The sequence below is a fragment of the Ursus americanus genome, chromosome 20 (assembly GCF_024610735.1).
Source record: "Ursus americanus isolate L20-20 chromosome 20, mUrsAme1.1.p, whole genome shotgun sequence".
In the NCBI taxonomy this organism is placed as follows: Eukaryota; Metazoa; Chordata; class Mammalia; order Carnivora; family Ursidae; genus Ursus; species Ursus americanus.
This window is the reverse complement of record NC_142146.1, coordinates 21,070,143-21,090,450: the sequence shown is the minus strand read 5'-3', so window position 1 is coordinate 21,090,450 and position 20,308 is coordinate 21,070,143.

The window sequence follows — 20,308 nt, the reverse complement described above, 5'->3', positions numbered from 1 at the left end:
TAGTTCTGCAGTGAGGTCAATATTGATAACTCAGCACTAGCCATAATTCTTGATGAAGGGATAAATTTTCTATTATTCTGTTGTGAAAGATAAATAACATATTGTACATTTGCATACATCTAGAAAGTAATTAATTGAATATTTCAATGTAAGTCTCACATGAATCCAAGGCAAAAAACAGAAATGGAGATTCTGTTAGGGAAAAGAGTCAGGATCTGGACCACACACAATTTTCCCTTCCCATAAGCTAATGCCATCACTGGCTGAGAGTCCCTATTTAACAATGGGATAGGAAGTGGGGAGAGAAGGGGTATCCAAGGAGGCTCCTGGCCATAGTTCTGAGAGAAGAGATTGTCTCTTAGCACAGTATCATGGACTTTAAGACCATATGTTGATAAGTCCCAAATCTACATCCACACCCTCTCCTGTGAAATATGGGTCTCCTACTGAAAGTTCTACTTGGATGTCACATAAGGATCCCAAATACTGCACAATGTTTGACGTTTCCTCAGAACCTCTTCTCTCCTGGATTTCCCATATCTCAGTGAATGATACCAGCTTCTTTGTGTTTGCTTAAATCAAAAATCTAGGAGTTATCCTTGGTTCTCCTTTTCTCTACAGCCAGTTAATCTACAAACATATCCCGAATTCACATCTTCACCACCACCACATCACTCTCCTCTCCTATGGTATTCTAGCCCTACTGGCCTTCCTTCTGTTCCTCAACCACCAGTTCTCTGCTCTTCACACTAATCACTGCAGATCATTCCCATCCTCATGTCTTTGTCAACTCCTTCCTCTGCTTCGATTGCTCATGCCACAGCTCTGCACGTCAGTAGCTCCTTCTTGTCACTCAAATCTTTGCTTAAAGATCTCTCCTTAAAGATGCCCTGACCGACCTAAAATGGAAAATACTCAAAACCTTTTATCACATTCCCTTAATTTAATTTTATACAGATTCTTCATCACCATTAGTTTTTTATTGTTAATTTATCTAGTCGATTATTGTCTGTTTTCCCTACTAGAATGTACATTTTAAGAGAACTGAGACCTTGACTGTCTCTGTCTCCACTGAATATTCAGTGCCAAAAGTAGTGCCCTGTTTAAATAGGAGCTCAGCAAAAATTCATTAAATGAATGAACAAGCAGTAGTCACTGAAAAGTAGACAAGTCTAAAGCCAAACCAAACTGATAAAGAAATGTACACACTAAGTAAGTTAGCCTTGCTCTGGGCACTATGCTATCCACTTTTATGTGTGTTATTTTACTTAATCTAATCCATATCTCTCTCAGCAGATTGTACTGAGAATCCCAAATGTCTCTCAGTCAATAAAACAAAAATTCAAGGGAGTTAAGTAATTTGCCCAAGTCAACCTGCTAATAAATGTTTAGAAAGCTATGTCTGTCTGTAGGACCCAGCCTCTTCCTACAATCACACTGGTTGGCTACCAGATCATCGTTCTTCTTCATTTCCCTTTTTAATTGGCAATGGAAAATAGGTATTCATGATCAAAATAATGTATCATACACTAGCAAAAATTTATCAGATGCCAGTTATATTTTATGCAAAAAACTACCAATTCTCTGCTCTTCATACTAATCAAGGAGAAAAAATATTTGTATGTAATAAAAGTTTAACGATAAAAATATATTTTATACTTATTTTTGGAAAAGAGACAAATAAATGCTTAGCTTATTGAGCTAACTTGTCTTTTGGCAGAAGCTTGAAAATAGGCAGCATGGAATCATTCTCTTTCTCCTTTCCCCCTCCTCTTCCTCCTTCTCATTCTCTTTCTCTCGCACACACAATAATATTGCTCTTGAATTTCATTTCATATCACATAAATACTATCTTATATAAGCTGGGGACCATGGGCAAGAGATTTAGCATCTGTGTCCTTTAGTTTTGCCCTCTATCTATAACCCATGTGCTCCCAAATTTCCCCACCTTTGGGGGGATGCTGGAGAAGAAAGAATATTTCTGAAACATTCCAGAGTTCCCTAAAGTAAAAAGATGGTCATTCTCCATAGATGAATTTCATCACTTCTCTGGGATGTAGAAAACACACCAGATTTTTACAAATTGTACCATTTTTATCTTTTGGCCCATGACACGTGAAAGAGGGGATTGTACCAGATGGCCTCTAACATCCCTGCCAGTTCTAGCCTCCCAGGAATCAACAAGCAGAGTGGAAAGAACACAGGATTTGAAGTAAAACAGAACCAAATTGTAACAGTGAATCTCTCTGAACCTCTATTATTCTATAAAGTTGACATAATAAATTTACTTCTCAGAGTGATTATAAAGACTAGTACTTAGGCACTTAGTACAAGGACTAGCACATACATATTTTAAACGGTGGCCATTATGATTATTATGGGTTGAACTGTGTCCCCCAAAAAAGATACATTGAAACCCTAACCCTAAATACCTCAGAATGTGACCTTACCTTACCTTTGCAGAAGTAATCAAGTTAAAAGAGGTCATTAGGGTGGGCCCTAATCCAATATGACTGGTGTCCTTATAAAAAAAGGAAATTCGGACACAAAGACTAAACATGAGCACAGGGAGAATGCTGTGTGAAGATGAAGGCAGAGACTGAAGTGATACATCTACAAGCCAAGGAACACCACAGATTGCCAGCCACCACCACAATCCAGGCAAGAGGCATGGAACAAATTCTCCCTGACAGCCCTTGGAAGGAACCACCCTTGCCAATACCTTGATCTTGGTCTTCTGGCCTCCAGAACTGTGAGACAATAAATTACTGTTGTTTAATCCACTCAGGTTTGTGGTACTTTGTTACTACAGCCCTAGCAAACTAAGATGATTCTGAGTGGCCAATTGTTTCTGGTATATTTGTATTGTTTTTCCACCTAGAAATGAAAGTTTTCCAAACTTTTTTGACAGCAAGCTAAATATGCAAGGTATTTTACATAGTCACATATATCATACAAAATGACATTGGCTGTTATTCCCTAAAATGTGTCCTGGTATTTTCTGTTCTGTTATTTTTATTCTGATACTGACCTACTAAACTGATTTCACAATGCCCAGTGGGTAGTGACCCCACCTGAGAAACACTAGGCTGGACTACAAACTTTTTAAAAGTGGGGACACATCTCTCCTTCTAGTACAACCTAACCAACACTGAACCTCTATTAATCAAATAAACCCTTGATAATGGACTTTTAAGGCCAAAATTTTTTGATACCTTTTTATGCCACTGCTTTGGGCTTTGTTAATAAATCTATGCCAAAGTATTTAATGTCTGTGGGAATTTAAAAATAATTACAAGGCAGGTATGTACCAATGACTGGTGAATTTTCTTAGATAGGATCACATTACCATAAAAATATGTTAAATGTCTCTTTAGCACACAGTTCTATTCTGAATGGCCTTAGTTCCCTCCAAGGGCACTGAAATTCCACATGCTGCTTATCATAAGAAAGAAAGGAAAGAAAGGAAAGAAAGGAAAGAAAGAAAGAAAGAAAGGAAGGAAGAAAGAAAGAAAATTGTATATTTAAGTCAATTTTCCCTCTAAAAAAAAGATAGCTTGTATGTTTTCCATCAGATGAGATATATAGATATAGATATAGATATAGATATAGATATAGATATAGATATAGATATAGATATAGATATATGGGAGAGAAAAGAATCTGCTTTAATAATTCAATCACACTGTTATATTTTAAAAGGTATACCAAAAATTTTAGATAACAAGTGATAAATATTTCTCGCTGGTGAAATAAGATGCTTTCAAATGATGTGTTGTACTTTTGAGAAAGTCTGTGAGTTTACTAGTTGTCTATGTTTGTTCCCTTGATAAAAATTCAAAAAATACATAATTCCATATTAAAACAATAAATAATTATTCAGTATCTACTGTATCTGCATATATATAAGCAGATATAGATATATATAGATATAGATATACTGATTAATATCTGCCCTCTAGACCTGCTTATAATCTAATGGAACTTAAAAAATAGAGGGCTTCTAGAGTAGGTGCATCCATGAATCCCAATTTTCATCACCTTCCAAAATCACCTCCACCAACCACCACCACCAAATTATTCTCAATGAAATAAGTAGTACAAGTAGAGATAAAACTTACACTGGCATTAAAACCAAGGGCTAGCAGTTATTCATGTGCCAAAAAGCTTCAACACTCCCCTTCACACACTGCCCCAGTACGATCCATCCACCTTATGCTTCAAAATTTTCTCCTGGTGTTAGAAACCACACCAACAAGAAAACACCCCTCCCCTCCCTCACCCCCACAGGCAAATATGAAAGCTTCAGTGCCTCAGGGTCTTCACACTGTGTTCAGTCAGCCATATATTTTTTTTTAAGATTTTATTTATTTATTTGACAGAGAGACAGCCAACGAGAGAGGGAACACAAGCAGGGGGAGTGGGAGAGGAAGAAGCAGGCTCCCTGTGAAGGAGCCTGATGCGGGGCTCGATCCCAGAATGCTGGGATCACGCTCTGAGCCGAAGGCAGACGCTTAATGACTCAGCCACCCAGGCGCCCCACAGTCAGCCATATGTTTTTAAAGCTAACAATAAATAAGATGTTTTAAGATATAGTTCTATTTTGACTTCCCTCCATTGCATTTCCCCTAGTGTCAGGTGGGGTGGGAGTGGCCTCAGACAATCCTACAATGCAAAGAGGAGTTAAACTGGGAATATATTTGGTTTGGATAAGTAGGATTTATTTTTGTGATTCACAGTCAATTCTGAGACAGTAAAATTAATCCTTCAGTGGTAGAACTTGGCTTCTGAGAATTCTAATGCCCATTATACCAACTCACCCAGCATCATGACATAAAGTTGCAGGGCCAAGAGTGTATCATGAGATCAACACTTTTTTACAGTACTCAGCACCAAAGGTATGTGGGTTACAGATGAAAAGCAGGTATTGAAATGTAAAGAGCCAGAAGCCAGTCTGTAGAAAATTCTTCTAATCTTATTTCTTATATAGGAAAGAAACTTGATAGAAGCTTTACCAAATTTGATAACACTAAGTACATAGCATTATCCATAACAAGGTGAAGTTGAAAGAAACTTTTCAAAAGATGAATAAAAATTTAATTAAATTAATAAAAGCAATAAATAAATTAAAAAGAAACATTGATAATTCATTACAGAAGAAAAAACTAATGTATCTTTCTATTCTCTTTAAAAAGGTGATCAAAGGCAATGCAGGCAAAAAAGATAAGACAAATTCTAGAGATGTGTCAGGAAGTATAGCAATTGCCATGAACAGAAGCAGTAAACAGAGTCTAGCCTAATGGCAAGAGATCTCAGAAAATGCTCGGGGGGGGGGGGGGAGGCCTTTCTAGAGGAAGGATTTGCTTTAAAGTGAAACTTAGATCATCTCTGAGAGCTGAGCCATGTGGGGAAGCCAGGTAGGAGATAGAGATGGGCTCCATAGGAGTTACATGCAAAGGAGACTCAAGAAAAAAAGTGAAATATTCTGGGTCCAAAAGATCTCAAAACACAACAGGACAAACAATTTCCCTGAAGGGAGTTCTTGTAAATAGCCAGGCCAGGAAAATGCAACTCATTCTCTAAAGAGTAGTAAAAAATTAGTATAACTTCAATACTGCAATACTACAAGAAAAATGGTACAAACAAATAGCAAAACTGACCAGACAAAAACATCTTCCAGGGAAAACTTGCCACAGAACAGATAAAAATAGTGACCATGTATTTTGCCATAAATTTGTTTCAAGTTATTTTTCTCTAAAAAGTAAGCCCAGTAAGCAGATATGCAGAAACATGGGGAAAAGATTACGAGAAAACAAGAAGAAACAGTGGGAAAAAGGAATCAGGTGAATTAAATATTGTAAGAACTCATCAAAACAGTTGAAAGTAAAAAAGCATTCTATAAACGATGGCCAAATTAAAATGAAAACAAGAGAGAACAAATATTGTGGAGGAAGAAGTAGTGATTACTACCAATTACAGATGTTGGAAAAGCAGTCAAAATAAGACAAATAAGGTGAAAGTTAAGAAAGAAGAGGAAGAAATGGAAGATGAAAGAAAAAAACAGGTAAATGAGTTCTACCTTAGATACAACTGTTGAACAGTAAGTTGGAACAAATTTTTGAAATTATAATTCAAGAAAATTTTCTTGAAATAAGAATTTACATATTGAAATGGCATACCATGTGCCTGAGAAAACTGACCCTGGAAAGTCAGAACTGAACAAACTCTAATAAAATTATTGGAATTTAGAGATTAAAAAAAAATTATTCCATTCATCAGGCAAAATGATTAAGACCCTTATAGGGAAAGAATTGGTCTCAGGTTAGATTTTCCACAGCATCCTTCAAAGCCAAAGACAGTACAGCAATCTCAAGCAGACCCTCAAGGAGAAGGTGTGAGAAAATATTTTATAGCCAGCCAAGCTATCTTTCTGAATAAAGGTTACAGAAAAACAGTGTCGTGCATTTAACTCGGGGAATATTTTTCAAATGATCCCTCCTTGAAGAAACATCTAGGCAACAAGTTCCAGCCAACTGAGAGATGACTGGGGAAACCACAGCAAAATGACTAGTAGTGTATATTAAATGTATTTAACTGTAAAACTAAGATTAAAATAAATGTCAGGATTATGGAGACATCAGATTATAAATATTAAATATGTACATATTCTGTGCCAAGCAATTATCTTCATAGTTGTATTTCACACATATTCAAAAGGATATCTTTAAGAATTTTATCGTAGCATCACTTATCATAGCCAAAAAGAAAAAGAAAAATTAAAACCTAAATGTCCATGAAAATTTAAATGCAGGCAGAACAGTACAATATAATGCTTATGGATAAATACATAGTTAAAATCAGGACTGGCTTCATAATTTCAGGGCTTAGTGCAAAATGAAAATGTGGGGCTGTAATGCAGTATTTCACAAGTGCTGTCTTGACCCAATTTTGAAGTCATGGCTGAAAACCTCAATTTCCCTTCACCAGCAGTTTGTTAAACCCCAACTCCAACCACTTCCCTTGTCAGACTCTCACTCTCTGAGGCCACTGCACACACCCAACTGCCTCCCTTATCAAGAACCTAATACTTTAGGGCCAGGTACCAGACAACTAGGGACAGCCCCTTCTCCCAGGAGCATAAAAATTATTGAAATTAGCCAATTCACAGGGACCCCAGGAAATGTAGCTAATCCCACAGCTTGTTACATAAACTATTACATTAAACCGCTCCAGCTTGCTCTTACCGTGACCCAGAAGTAACCCTCGCTGTGGCCTTGCATAGCAGCCTTCTCTCCTTTTCAGTAAGAAAGAGCTCTGCCTTTCATCCACCTGTGTGCCAGTGTGTTGTATCCCACCACCAAAGGAATTTTTAAATCTTATAAAACAGGGGCCACTTGCCTTGGCTAAGATTTGAAAACAGCAACAGCACAGCATTAAACCAAGCACAGGACCCTTCTAAACACAGACCTTATGCGACTACAGAGGTAACATAGTCATAAAACTGGCCCTCGTTAAAATTAAAATACGTGTGACTCACAAGCACTAAATTCAAGAGCGTTTACTTCTAGAGAAGGAAAGAGAATTAGATAACAAGGGGAACTGAGGGTTTCAACTGTAACTACTATCTTTTATTTTGCTAAAAGAAAAAAAAAATCAAAGCCAAATATGTTAAAACATTAAGACTTGATAAAGCTAGGTAACAGATACATGGGTGTTTGTCATACTGAAAGCTTGAACTATTTCACTTTTTAAAAAATAATTAAAACGGTAATATGATTAGATGAAAAAAAATACTCAAAAAAATAGTAGCAAACTGAATCCAACAATACATTTAAAAAAATCATTCACCACAATCAAGTGGGGTTTATTCCCAGGATCCAAGGGTGGCTCAGTATTCACAAATCAATCAATGTGATACATCACACCAACAAGAGAAAGGATAAAAACCGTATGATCATTTTAATAGATGCAGAAAAAGCATTTGACAAAGTATAACATCCATTCATGACAAAAGCCTTCAACAAAGTAGATTTAAAGGGAAAATGCCTCAACATAATAAAGGCCATTTATGAAAAACCCACAGCTAATATCATCCTGTGGGGAAAAACAAAGATTTCCTCTATAGTCTGGAACAAGACAGGGATATCTACTCTCACTACTTACACTCAACATGGTCCTGGAAGTCCTACTCACAACAATCAGACAAGAAAAAGGAAAAAGGAAAAAGGAAAAAGAAGCATCCAAATTGGTAAGGAAGAAGTAAAACGTTCACTATTTGTGGATGACATGAAACTATATACAGAAGACCCAAAAGACTCCACCAAAAAACTACTAGAACTGGTAAACAAATTCAGTAAGGTTGCATGATACAAAATCAATATCAGAAATTCATTGCATTTTTTTTACACTAATAGTGAATCAGCAGAAAGACATATTAAGAAAACAATCTCATTTACAATTATACCTAAAATATGAAAATACCTAGAAATAAATCTGACCAAGGAGATGAAAGACCTGTACTCTAAAAACTATAAAACACTGATGAAAGAAATTGAAGATGACACAAACAAATGCAAAGATATCCATGTTCATGGATTGGAAGAACAAATATTGTTAAAATGTCCACATACTACCCAAAACAATCTACAGATTTGATGTAATCACTATCAAAATACCAACAGCATTTTTCACAGAACTAGAACAAACAGTCCTAAAATTTGTATGGAACCACAAAAAAATCCTGAATAGCTAAAGCAATCTTGAAAAAGAAAAGCAAACCAGATGTATCACAATACCAGATTTCAAGTTATACTGCCAATCTGTAGTAATCAAAACAGTATGGTATTGGCACAAAAATAGACACATAGATTAACAGAACACAACAGAGAGCCCAGAAATAAACTCACAATTATATGTTCCATTAATTTTCATCAGAGGAGGCAAGAATACGCAATGGGAAAAAGTCTCTTCAAAAAATGGTGTTGGGGAAACTGGAGAGTATCATGCAAAAGAATGAAACTGGACCACTTTCTTACACCATATACAAAAATAAATTCAAAATGAATTATTATAAGGACCTAAATGTGACCTGAAACAATAAAAATCCTAGAAGAGAGCACAGGCAGTAATTTCTCTGACATCAGCTGTAACTGCTTTTGACTAGATATGTCTTCTGAGGCAAGGGAAATAAAAGCAAAAATAAACTATTGGGACTACATCAAAATAAAAAGCTTCTGTACAGTAAAGGAAACAATCAACAAAACTGAAAGATAACCTACTGAATGGGAGAAGATATGTGCAAATGGCATATCTGATAAAGGGTTAGTATCCAAAATATATAAAGAACTGATACAACTCAATACCCCCCCAAAAAAAACAAATAATCAATCAAAAAATAGGCAGAAGACATAAACAGCCATTTCTCCAAATTAGACATACAGATGGCAACAGACATATGAAAAGATGCTCAACATCACTCATCATTAGGGAAATGAAAATTAAAACAGCAATGAGGGGCACATGTTAAGGGTCAGTTAAGTGTCTGACTCTTGATTTCAAGTCAGGTCGTAATCTCAGGGTCATGAGATCAAGCCCTGCATCAGGCTCCATGCTCACCAAGGCTTGAGATTCTCTCCCTCTACTTGAGATTCTCTCCCTCTCCCTCTGCCCCTCCCCCCACTCATGTGCTCTCTCTTGCTCGCTCTCTCAAATAAATAAATAAATCTTTTAAAAAAGAAAAGCCAATGAGTTATCATCTCACACCAGTCAGAATGACTAAAATAAAAAACACAAGAAACAACAAGTGTTGGTGAAGATGTAGAGCAAAGGGAACCTTCATTCACTGTTGGTGGGAATGCAAACAGGTGCAGCCACTGTTGAAAACAGTATTGAGGTTCCTCAAAAAATGAAAAATAGAACTACCATACTATCCAGTAATTCCACTACTGTGTATTTACCCAAAGAATGCCAAAACACTAGTTCAAAAAGATATATGTCCCCATATGTTTATTGCAGCATTATTTACAATAGGCAAACTACAGAAGCAGCCCAAGTGTCCATCAATAGATGAATGAATAAAGAAGTGGTGTGTATGTGTGTGTATATATATACATACACACACACGCACACACACACACAAACACAAGTGGGGGACAGGGGCAGAAAACTGGAAAGAGGGCAACAGTGAGGTCAGATATTTCTGTCCTTAGCTCCCCACTCCCCAATTTGCAGTGGATACCCTGACTTTACCTGAGCCTGAGGCTCCTTGGGGAGCCCTGCCTGTAGAGCTCGCTGCCCCTGCCCTTGTCCAAAGGTAGACATAAGCTCTCCACAATTGCTTGCCTCAGGGTGCTGTACTGTTTCCCTAAAACCTGTCCACACTTTTATTAGGCTCTTCTCAAATCACCCAATTTGAAGGTCCCATTGATGTCCTGCTGGGATAGGGAGGAAGAGAAGAAGAAAAGTACAATATCAAAATGAGGAGGAGGCACATGCTTTAATATTAAGTGCCTACAGAACACTCAGCCACACAGCCCTCCTGCCCACCACTGGTATGTCACTATTTTTGTGAAAAAAGAAGAATTAAGTAAATGTTATGCAATTAAAATACTAAACTACAAGCATACCTCATCTTATTGCACTTTATTGCATTTTGTTTTTGTTTCACAAATTGAAGGTTCAAGACTTTAGTGGGAGAAGTAACTGCCGATGTGTAGAAATAGCAAGAGAACTAGAATTAGAAGTGGAGCTTAAAGATGGGACCAAATTGCTACAATCTCATGATAAAACTCACAGATGAGGACTTGCTTCTTAAAGATGAGCAAAGAAAGTGGTTTCTTAAGGTGGAATCTAGTCCTGGTGAAGATGTTGTGAAGACTGCTGAAATGACAACAAAGGATTTAGAATATCGCATAAACTTAGTTGATAAAGCAGCAGCGGGTTTGAGAGGATTAACTCAATTTTGAAAGAATTTCTACTGTGGGTAAAATGCTACCAGACAGCATCGGGTGCTACAGAGAAATTGTTCATGAAAGGAAAAGTCAGTCGATGTGGCAAATTCATTTTTGTCTTATTTTAAGAAATTGCCACAGCTACCCCAACCTTTGGCGATCACCACCCTGATCAGTTAGCAGCCATCAACATGGAGACAAGAGTCCTCATGAGCAAAAGAATTACAACTCTCTGAAAGCTCAGGAAATGGTTACCACTTTTTAACAATAAAGTATTTCTAAATTAAGGCATGTGCATTTTTAGACATAATGTTACTGCACACTTACTAGACTACAGTACAGTGTAAACACAACTTTCATATGCACTGGGAAACCAAACAATTCATTTGACTTGCTCAATTGGGATATTCACTTCATTGAGTGGTCTCAACCAAACCTGCAAAATCTCTGAGGTATGCCTATATTATGAGCACCGTAACTGTAATTATTCCACACTTCTGAAACAAGTTTATATTTTATAGAATGCTTTTGACTACCTTTTAAATCATTTAGTCATTTATACCTCCACCCCAAAACATGTAAGCAGCTTAAGACAGATATGAATCACTCTTATTTTTTTTTTTAAGATTTTATTTATTTATTTGAGAGAAAGAGACAGCCAGCCAGCGAGAGAGGGAACACAAGCAGGGGGAGTGGGAGAGGAAGAACCAGACTCCCAGAGGAGGAGCCTGATGTGGGGCTCGATCCCATAATGCTGGGATCACGCCCTGAGCCGGAGGCAGACGCTTAAAGACTGAGCCACCCAGGCGCCCCTGAATCACTCTTAAAAGATGAAGAAATTGAGCCCAGGCCCAAAACAATTAAACGATTTGCAACATAAATTTTCACAAGAGGCTAGAACCCCTGTTTGGGGGATTGAAACTCACTGCAAGGATTCTAAATTGTTTCTGACATTTCTAACTCACTAGAACTACCACCTACAAGTTTTTAAATGCCTACCTTAATAAAATCTTTGTTAGCTCACTAACATGAATGATGCCTTTCACCACCTGACAAACCTATAATGTGAAAGGAGAGCTGAACTGAAATTAACAATATCCTCCAGTGGAAAAGTTTGCTGCCTTGTCATTTCCACTCTGAATTAAGTATTCTGGGTCAAGTGGAGACTGCCAGAGGGAAATTAGTCCCAGAATTTTTCATCTCCTTCTTTGCAAACAGAATCCAGAGTGCCCCCCTGTGTATAAAGTGGAAATAAATCCCCACTGTTGCCCTTATTACCAAGGTAAATTTATGTATGAGTGCTTACTTTTTCTAACAAAATATTTTTGGTGACAGTTTTTAAGCACAAATATTATTCAATAAATTGTCATACTGTTGGCATCACCATTTACAACTCAAAGCTATAAGTTATTTATACCTGGATTAGGGGAATCTCAGAAATGGGAACAAGTCCAAAACATAAGCCTCATTTTATTCTAAACAATAAAGGCCCAAATATCTAAATGATATTCACATCTTATAAGTAATTATAATTTGAGATTTAAAATTGTTAACAGAATGTTCACACACTTGAAAACGTATTATGATAACGTTTATAAACCCTCACCACAAATGTCAAAGATTTCCTCTCATCAGGGCTTTTACCTCAATTAATTTGCCTGAGGTAACCCCCTTCTGCAGCAAAGAGAACTCAGAGTTTGGGGTTGGTTTGTTTGTTTTTCCATGAGCCTTATCAAGTTTTCCATTATCAGAGGGATTGTCAGACAAACTCCATTTAACAACAACCTGCTAAGGACTACATTTGCCTATCAGTGAAGGTTTGATTAAGGTTAAGCTATTAAGCAGAACTTGCAAGCAACTCCTATGTAAAGGTTCAGGTTATTAAAATATTTTATCCATTTACCTCCTGGGTAAACCATCCAGCACATTTCTAAAATTACAACTTTGGAAGACTAAGAGTGCCAGTGCTAAAATATGTTTTTCAGTAGAAATATTAATAATCATATTTTTATAGTTGAGCAATTATATTTAATTTTGGAGAGTAAATTGTCTGATACTGTGCAGAGAATTTACTTTAAGTTGCTTATGTAGTCCTACATTCTCATCTATTTGTTGTGTTCTAGTGTCCTCCAATGGATGTTCTCGATAGTACTGGTATTGCAGAATCTATTTGAATCTGAGAATCACCAGGTGGCTGGATGGTACATGAGCTTTATCAGCAAACAATTCCTGAAAGAAACCCAGTTCTCCCAGTCTGAGCCAAACGCAAGTAACACTTGCGGCACAGCCGAAAATCATTCTCCATATAGACAATGAATTTCAGAGTCGTTCAGATAAAATGCTATCATTTCCCTTCTTATCTTATTGAATAATCTTGAAAGTAATAGACCTGTATATATGAAAGTGGTTGTTGAAATGTAGGAAGTATGATTTTGTGGCTTGAGTTTAGAAGTATGTGGTACAGTTAGATTCTGGATATCAAGTAAGATACAATTAACATTCTTTCATTAGCCTAGAGAATAACAGGAAGTAATCCAGAACACATGAAGTTTGATTCTAAGGCAGTTTGTTATGCAAAATAAAAAATAAAGAAACAGTAATATTACTTAACATCAATAAATAGGTCAGTCTGAAATGCTGAGAAGTCTGAATCTGAACATTTAAATTTAAAGAACAGTACTTTTGCATTTTCATAGCCACAATTAGGATGTAGTTTCAATCGATAACCCAAATAATTATAATAAAACCCAGGGCTATTTTTGTAAATTGACAGTGTCCAGGGGTATTTAGCAACAACATGCCCCAAATTTTCTTACTTCCATTTTAAATAATCTCCCCATTCCTACAACAGGTGTCGGATCTTATAGTAGATCAGGTATCCCCATTTTGATCCAGAAAATATTGTGACTCAAGCTTTGGGTAGAAGGAAAGAGGTACTTGAATCTTTTGGATATATATATTTGGGAAAATAAGAATGTGGGCTATGCCCTGCTTCCCCACAGAGCTAAATGACAGCTAAAATATAATGCTTTCTGATATTTCAGAATGCAATTACTGGAGCATTTAAAATAGCTATATAACACTATCACCATCTGTAGGGACAATATTATAGGTGTTATTCTCTCACTTACCCATCTATTTCATGGGAATTCCAAGCATCTGCTGTTGTGTCTGCAAAATACGAGGTCTGAAAAGGTCCTGAGCATTAAATGGCAGTCAGATATATCAATAAAATGATGAGTCACAGTCCTCAAGGAACTCCAACAATTAGATGTTAATTTCAGATTAAGATGACTATATCCTGAGTTGAAATAAAATCATACCTGTGGCACATCATTAAAGTAAGTAAGAAATAACTCCTGTAAGTTGAATGCAAATGTGAAAGTATTTGGACTTGCATGTACCTTCCTGGGGGAACCCGATTATAGCTCTTAATACAGTGCTGTGAGTCCCACCAAGCAGTTCCTTCAAGAAGACAGTAGGTCACCTGTCAGTTCCTTCTACCATGTTTATTGACAGACATGAACTATAGAGCACAGAAGAGCACAGATGGATACCAAATGCATGCAAGTGTGCACATGTGGGTGAATATGAATATAGAAATGGCTATATCAATAACCACCAGAGACCTGCAGAACCTAGCATCTCCTGAGAGAAAATACACCAAGTTTTTGAGAGTCTGTGTGACATAATTAGCAGAAATAAAAGAAAAATTGATATTTCCTAAATGCACTGTACCTATATCTGTGGTACCCAGCACAGATCCAGAGCCACTTGCATGCAGAAGCACTCCAGCTTTAAGTGACCTACAGGCAGCACTTGAGCTCCCAAAAGTTCTGGTGTAACTCTTGCCCATTCAGGCATTATCATTTGCAACTGTGATCTTCTGATAAGGTTCTGGGTGTCCAGAAGCTTATAACTTTTGAAGAATATAGCTGATATCTCTGCTAAGTTTCCTGACTACATGAACTTCTTTATTTATCCTTTAGATAAATAAATCTGGTTTCACTAATCCATGAGCTGTCTCTGATTCTCCATCAATCTGAATCTAGTATTTTCCATTTGTCAATGAAATGATCACATAATAATTTAAGTGAAGTTAAAACCTACATATAAATTTCATTATGAAATGTCTTATAATGAATATATTATCTCCTGTGATGATCACATTCACTCTGGTGACTAAATAATCACACATTTCAGAAAAACCATACTTCCAAAAAGCCAACTAGCCACAAGACATTTCAGAGTGAATATCCTGGTAGCATGACTACCTGTCTCATTCTGGAGTCTAAGCTGTAGGGCTCCCCAGGATATGTTCTTTTCATGGAAATCGAAGAAGCTCAAAAAGGCAAATCCAACCATGCAAGGAAATCCATTGGCCAAGCAAGTTATATGGTCAAGCCCAAAGTCAAGGAAATATATTCTGACTATCATGAAGTGATGGTAAGAATGTGGATATATAAAACTACTACAGGGAAAAGAAAAAGTAATACAAATAACTCAATCTACCACAGCCACCAAGGTAAACAGGAAAAATAACCAGGTTAGGAGATAGAAAACCTGGATTCTAAGTCTTATATACCCACTATCTACTTGAGCAATGAAGTATTAGGTCCTAGGTAGGTATGAAGCAAGCAGACTGCATGACTTATGAAGCTTTATGCAGCTCCAAATTATTCTCTGGGCTCATTATTTCTTATTTCAAATCAATTCCATCTCCTATCATGCATACTGCTTTCATAGTCATCAGTCTCCAATAGATTAATCCTTGACTTCTATAACTGAGCAATGACTCACTTCCCTTAAAATCACCCTTATAGTATATTTTCTAGAGGCTTCTACCCTTGGCCCTTCACATGCACTCCTTCCTGTCCTGGACATTTAGCCTCAATCTTTAATTGTTGAAAGAGTGTCCTAGAATATCTCAAAATTTTTATATCACTTAGACTAATTAATTTTTCTAAAATACCACTAAATCAAGCCTACATCCAAACTTTGAATTCCTCCCCATCATTTTCTTACAGGTCTAAAATCATTAGTCTACCACTCAAAGGTCTCTAAACTCTCCTCTGCTTTCTTTTTGTTATTCACTACATCCACTCCACTTGAAGAAAACAAAATCCTCCAAGAATGCTGACTTTCCTACTGGTAAGACTATCCAAAACTTGGAAATAAAACAAAAGGACTAATAACATAGCCTTCCAATGACATTTGGAGGCATAGCTTAAAAGGCTCACCCAAATGGGAATGCAAGCTGGTGCAGCCACTCTGGAAAACAGTATGGAGGTTCCTCAGAAAGTTTTAAATAGAGCTATCCTACAACCCAACAATTGCACTATTGGGTATTTACTTCAAAGATACAAATGTAGTGATCCAAAGGGGCACCTGCACCCCAATGTTTATAGCAGCAATGTCCAAAATAGCCAAACAATGGAAAGAGCCCAGATGTCTATCGACAGATGAATGGATAAAGAAGGTGTGGTATATATATATAAGGGAATATTACGCACCCATCAAAAAATGAAATCTTGCCGTTTCCAATGACATGGATGGAGGGTGTTATGCTAAGTGAAATAAGTCAATCAGAGAAAGACAATTATCATATGATCTCACTGTTATGTTTTTAAGAAACAAGGCAGAGGATCATAGGGGAAGAGAGGAAAAAAATGAAACAAGATGAAACCAGAGAGGGAGACGAACCATAAGAAACTCTTAATCTTAGGAAACAAACTGAGGGTTGCTGGAGGGGAAGGGGGTGGGGGAGTGGGGTAACAGGGTGACAGACACTGGGGGGGAGGGGTATGTGTTGTAAGGAGCACTGGGTATATAAGACTGATGAATCACAGACCTATACCCCAGAAACAAATAATGCATTATATGTTAATTTAAAAAATAAAAATTTTTTTAAATGTCCACCCAAAAATTATTTAATATACTTTGTCCAACTCACTGTTTACTATTAAAGACCTAGATATATTGAAGTCACATTTGGACATGTAGATTTTTGTCCACTAGAAAAGACAGCCTCAAAGTTACAGTTTATTGCCTTATAGAATATTACCAGGTTTTATATCTAACCCAGAAATCATATCCTAACTTTCCTTCATTAAATTTCTAAGGATATCTAGCCCCTCAAATGTTCTTGGAACAGCCACACCATCATATTGGTTTCCTCAGTAATGAGATGAATAAAGTCTTTGATGTGTGTTCATTTAAAATGTATAGCTTTGTTTTCAAGTTTTTGAAAAGCATACTTTAACACTAATCTCTTTTTAAAAACCTTTTCTCATTCTTCCTTCTAATGCTCATACTGTTGCACCCTATCAGGAATCCCCGCCAATTCCCTAAGCTTATCAAAATCCAACTTCTCCTTCAAGTTCTTGTTCTAGTCCTATTTCCTAGCAAGGACCTTCTCTTTCTTTAAACTGATCAGGCATTTATAGCCTGGATTATTACTCTTGCATCTTTGTGATTTCATTTATTTTTAAATGTTTATTTTGTTTTCTTGACTAGACGAGAGAGCCCAAGCAACAAGCTCGCTGTTGAATTTTAATCATAACAAAATAAATTAAAAGTATGTTTAAACAGTAATATTTATATATACACCAAAAAAGTGACTATGGTGTGGCAATTTACAGAACTTTCGAAAAACATAATAACTGATAGCTTGATATTTCATAGAATATTACAGAGTATTTTAAAAAGAGAAAAAATTAAACAAGGAGCCATTCAAAATCAAAAATATGTTAATTAACACAGTAACTACTTTTCTAGGCCAGCTTAGACAAAATCTGGGAAACATGAAATAAATAAAGTCTTTGCAAAGTGAAAAAGAATCAGCACAGATAGAAAGAGGGTGCCAGACACAGCTGCGGAGTCAGCCTTTTCTGAGAAATTCACTTTTAAAGAATAACTTGTAAATTTATGTAGCACAAAAAGTAGTGTCATCTTAAAAATAAAAACACTGAGGCAATTCCCAAGAGTGGGAGTGTGGGTGCTTCCTTTCACTCACTCGCCTATTGGTCAAGGTCCTTCTACGCATATATTTAAGATATTCTACCTCAGCACCTAAATACTGGGACAGCTGTACTTTGGCACAAAACAATGGGAAAAGCTAATGCTGAACTGCAATTATATTTTTCTTAAAAATTATTTTCATTATTAGCTAGTTGTTTCAGCCGGGAATATGATTTAAAGACACTACCCAAAATAAAATTGAAAGAAGCTGAAACTCTATTTTTATTGTTGTTGTTCATCTAGAAGGGAGGAAGACATCCTCACTCCCAGCCCTGGAGAGTTCCCCAACATCTAGGCCTATGGGTAAATGTTGAACAATATTGAAATCAAGCTTCATGGTTCCAGGAAGTTTGTGTGGCTTGCCCTAGACTATGTCTCACGTCCAAGGCTTTGTTCTCCCAACTCCCACACCATCTTCATTGAGCACCACTTAATAACATCACTCTCAGAAACCTTCAGTAGCTACTCACTGGTTCCCAAAAAGAATTCAAATTTCTCATCCTGCCATTCAAGATGTTTGCAATCTAATTCCAAACTACCTCTCTTATGATATGGAAGTCTACATGATAAGTTCCGTCCTATATGAACCAAATACTTCAACTAAACTGATACACTTATATTTCTTATATATTTCTGATATATAATTGATTACTTATATTTCTTCATGTGTATATCTTAATCTGTTCTTTTATTTGACACATTCTTTACCAACCATCTCTGCTTATTATTCTGGGCTCTACTCAAATGCCACACAATTCTTGAAACCTTCCCTAATCACCACTATTCAAAGTCATTTCTTTTTCTAAATTCCCATGTTTTTCTCTTTGTATTACTTTGTTCTATTAATTTTATAATAGGACACATATTATCTTCCTGACAAGATGAAAAGGACAGCAACTATGTCTTCTATATTGCTCTCTCTCCCACAGCATAATAGAACTTCAATAATTACTTGATGAATAAATGAAATGCAAAGAAGTTATAATCTCAGTGTTCTCTGTTGCTTTTATGGATTCAATTACTAGGACCTGGAATTGATCTTTTAATAATCTTTAGACATCCCCCCATAATCAGATTTTAAAACACCATTTTTTAGCAAATCAAGTTGACCAGAAAGTTGACAAGACAATAAAATGCTAGTTAATTCACACTAGCTTCCTGTTTTGGACCTAAGCATGACTCTGAAAAAATGCTGCCAAGTCTGTATGACACCAAGTTCTTCCAAGAAAATTATTTAACAGTTTTCATCAAAAGCTAACTTTAACTGCCTAAAGAATATTCAGAAAAATCTGAGAGTTCAGAGCCTCTGGTACACGTTGGGTTGAGGACTTTTGTGCAGGATGTTTGTTGAAAGTGTGCTCAGGGACAATACCTATGGCGCAGGGAAGGAAGGAGGACTGGGCAGTGGAGGAAGTTGGGCTGCAGTGCAGTCAAGACTAAGGCCTGATTGCATGGGGAGTCTGGGCTGGGATGTCCCTGTTCATGCCAGGAGGGAACCAAACCCTTATACCCCTAAACTGCTCAGTCATTCAATGTGGGCTGCTCCGGGAAGCAGGCACCCTTGGGCAAAGTGATGCCCTTCGGTGGAAGCAATTTGCAAAGAGGGCTGAGGAGACATCTCAGAGACAGCCTTCCCAGCAATTGAAGGAATAAATCCTTCAGTTCTGAAGTGGAGATTTTGGCCAGTTGCAGCCCACTATCCAGAATTATATCTAAATACCAATACATCTAATGTTCTTTCCATTAAGCACCAGAGTTTGATTTAGTTTTGTTTGTTGAACATACTCTAATTCTATAAGGCAAAGAACCATTTGAAGCTCCTATTTCTCATATATTATTCTTGCACAAGTCTGAAACATGCATCACAGTGCTTTCCCCAAACCCCAGCAGTTTCTACTCTCAAAACTAATTAAACGTGTGTTCGTATCTCTTCCTTTGCTCTAGTGGTCATATCACAAGAAGAATGATAAATGGAAAGACATATTTAGAAAGTAATGAGGAAGAAAGGGGAAATATGTCCAGAGTCACTGCAGGAAAATTCTTTCTATTACACTTAGGAATGCATCTAAGGCAATATTTTATAGTATAAAACATTCTGAAGACTCAGCAAGTATCCGGCAAATTGAGACAAACAGGATAATTCAGGGTTCTGCATGAATGTATTTGTCCCTTTGGACTAACTCTCTAGTTTTGATATCTTTCCTTTAGAGATTATAAAGTGCTTTCACATACATTATTTTGTCATTTTATCAATGATTCCGTAAAGTAGCTAAAGATTATAACTATCTCTACTTTAAAAGGTACAAACCATGACCCAGACAGTTTAGGTGATCTTTTTC